The 3,430-nt window shown below is 41.6% G+C and overlaps 1 non-coding gene across 1 annotated transcript; it reads right to left on the bottom strand.

The window, feature by feature from the left end:
* Nucleotides 1-382: 382 nt before the first annotated feature.
* Nucleotides 383-456, bottom strand: trnat-ugu (transfer RNA threonine (anticodon UGU)). The gene has a single exon. It is a non-coding gene; the product is annotated as a tRNA-Thr (tRNA).
* Between the last annotated feature and the right edge of the window lie 2,974 nt (nucleotides 457-3,430).

Below are 3,430 nucleotides of genomic sequence, written 5' to 3'. Positions count from 1 at the left end.
TTTTAATGAATTATTTCAAAGTGGTCTTGGTTTAGAGTATGCTGATAAGTCTTTAATTCATGATTCTGTTAGGCTCTTACATTGATTTTGCTGCAAGGCCAGACAGCACAGTCACTGCCAGATAAGCACTGCTAAGATTTGAAACCAGGATATCTTGTTTATAAGAAATATACCTTGACCAGCTAAGCCACAGTACCCTGTTGGAAAAGTGTTAGCATGTCAGAGTATCATTAAAATATAGCCAAGGAAAGATTCGTGAACAGGATTGGCTTGTACCCTTGATCAGTGCAGCAAATTTACTTGAGTAACCTTTTTCTGTTGGCTTTTAGAAAAGCACACATGTCTAAATATCTAAGTTCCTGAGGTGTACAACACACTACAAAGGCACTGTTGGGATTTGAACCCAGGATCTCCTGTTTACAAGACAGGCACTTTAACCAACTAAGCCACAGCGCCGCCTTTAGCAAAGTCTCCATTGGAGGGTGACTCCGAGGAGCAAAATATCCAGAAGAGAGGTCATCGGATCAAGGAACAGGCCATGCTATTGACGGCATGAAAATATTTGTTTGAGAATAGAGTTTTGGTGGTCAGATAGCCTTGTCGTTTTTTGGGCAAGTGTGCTCAGCAAAATGACACATGCTGCAACTGGAACCCACAACATTTAAATGGCCAAATTTGGCAAACTAGAAGTCCAACGCAAGGAGCTTGTGGTGGACTTCATGAGAAGACCGAACACATCCCCATCACCATCAATGGAGCACCGGTGGAGAGAGTCAGCAGCTTCAAGTTCCTCTGTCCACATGACTGAGGAACTTACATGGTCCGTCCACACTGAGGCCATTGTGAAGAAGGTTCACAAGCGCCTCTTTTCCTGAGACGGCCGAGGATGTTTGTAGTAATCACATCAGCAGATATTGAAAAGACTGTCTATACAGTCACTCGCCACTAGAGGGCGCACTGCTTGTGTGCTGCATGCAAGTTCTGTTCACAACACACCAATGCTTATCCTTCAATTCAACTCTTGTAAAGATTAAGTGGGCTCAGTTTAATCATATGCGTTACGTTTGCTGTATTTACAGTGATGGTGTGTTTAAGTACAACATGACGATGCATTATTCCGCTGGCTGCCTGGAATCATCCAGATGTCAGCGCTTGCCGGGAGTGTGTGAAGGTATATTCAATTAATCTCCCAGTCACTAATTTAGTGTTGTTTTCTATATTCACACAGTGTTATGTGACCAATTAAAATAAGGTCCCATGTATCCCACGATCCACAACGTGAAGTTTTAATGACTCATAGGCTCTAAGAAAAATGTCAAATCTGACATTTCACCACAACACCAGAGAGATGTTAGTTTCTTTCACAATCTAAATGCCACACATTACCCTTCAGGATAAAAATGACAATCTTCAGGCATAGCTGTTTGGACAACTAAACCGTGGCAGTGAATTTTCACTCTAAGCTTGCACTAATGATGGATGGACTTAACAGTCAGAATTACTTGGAAACAAATTAAGGAGCAATATCCAATGACATCAGATTGAATTAAGATGTAGGGAGTGAAACTGGAGAAGGGTGAGTCTGTTCAAGCTTTTTATGACCAATTGCAGACTTTATGTGAGACTACATACAGTGAATTGCTAAGTGACACAGCATAGTCTGAATGCATGCATTTTATAAGGAGTCTTTCTGCAGATGTGATGAAGTGACCTAGCCTGGAGAACAAGCCAGTGCAAGTGGCCATGGAGTATACCAAGATTGGAGAGTGGGCTCTAGAAGAAAGGAGGATTTGTGTCTACTAAAATCTTTTTTTCTTACTAAATTGATACAACTGGAGGGTGTGGACACCAACCCTAAACTGTGCCTTTCTGGACGACAGTGCTGCAATATCTTTAATGCAAAATTGTGCTTCAGTAATTCCTCGAACATTTGTAATGGTAAGAGCTTCAGGTGGTCCAACAATGGAACCATTGTCAGTTTTAACATATTAGGCTCACCTACTGGTAAACATCAATTCATGGTGTCCAAAGATTGTCCGGTTAACATAGATAGATAACCCTAAATTTGTAATTGAAAATTACAGAAGATAACACTGGATTGACTGCATTTATGTCTGTATACCAAATTGAAATACAGTTTGTTATATCTGTAGTGAGGAACTGCAGTCTTATTCCCTGGTTTTGTGATTTCTGCTATATTGTGTACAATGGTGACCTTCCGTTATGCATAATGTATTTTAACTCTTATGCAACATGCATTATACAATGTTAACAAAAACGGCACTTTTTTTCTGTTTTACTGTATCACACCCCCTTGGAATTGGGTGGGTTTTGGTGGCCAATCAGCGAGTGTTCATGGGGTATGTTAGGGTGACTACGTGCAATATAGAGACGCTTCAGGCTAATAACTGCCCCTTTCCGGTATCTGACATTTCTGCTCTGTGTGTGTGTGTGGCTAACCACTTTTTCTCTGGTCCCAGTGATTAAATGTTGGTTTCTCTTTGTGATAGTGATTGTTTTTGCAAGGCTCGTATCGAGTTTCCCTGGACGACTTCTTCCTTTCTCCAGTCTTCCCGTTTCATTTGTTGCCTGTGTGGTCGCAGCCATATTTATGACTGTATCACCAACAAACTTGCCCAGATTGCTACCCCTGTAGAGATTTTGGTTTCCATGCCCAGATTGTTTGTTTGCTTCCTGTGTTGCCCAGTTTGTTTCCTCCTTTCTTTTGCCCTGTTTTTGTTTTCCCTAGTTTTTTTGCCCAGTTTATGGTTTCCTTTGCCCAGTTTGTTTGCTTACCATGTTGCCCAGTGTTATGTACGTGTGTAACTTCATACCATTGCTGCGTAGTTTTCTTTTTGTATTCTGCTTTCTCTTTATTTTTCAATTTTTGTGACATGATTGCACTGTTAAACCTCTGTCATCAGTTCTGTGACAGGAGAGGTGTGCTGACATAACTGGACTCCTGGCGGCATTAAAAAGAGACAACAGCAAGGCAGCATATGGTGGCAGCATTTGTTAGACACACACAGCATATCTTAGTTAACTGAGCATTTTTGTTTTACTCTGAACCTGTGTTGAGACCAGACTTCGATTATCACTCAGGTGAAGTGTTCTGTGTATCTATATGCCTTCAAAGCTACTTGTTTATGAATGATTTCATGTACATACTTTGTTTGCTGGGTTAGGTTTAGGTTAGGTTAGGGAATTGTAAGATCCTAAGCCCCAAAGCGTCCAGGCCCAGTTGTGCACAGGCCTTCTCTCAACTGGTTGCTTCCAGTGGGCCCAAAGCTCCGGTGAGAGGACCAAGCAGAGAGCCCCAGCCACCCAGTCTGTGTTGACTCCAACACACAAGCTAATAATGTTTTTTTGTGGGTTGAAATAAGTAGGGCTGCATCAGGTAGGGTTCAAAAATCTAGGTTTCCATTTGTTG

This window comes from Myxocyprinus asiaticus, chromosome 17 (assembly GCF_019703515.2).
Source record: "Myxocyprinus asiaticus isolate MX2 ecotype Aquarium Trade chromosome 17, UBuf_Myxa_2, whole genome shotgun sequence".
In the NCBI taxonomy this organism is placed as follows: Eukaryota; Metazoa; Chordata; class Actinopteri; order Cypriniformes; family Catostomidae; genus Myxocyprinus; species Myxocyprinus asiaticus.
The sequence above is the reverse complement of the archived record's forward strand: the minus strand, read 5'-3'. Positions and strand labels throughout refer to the sequence as shown.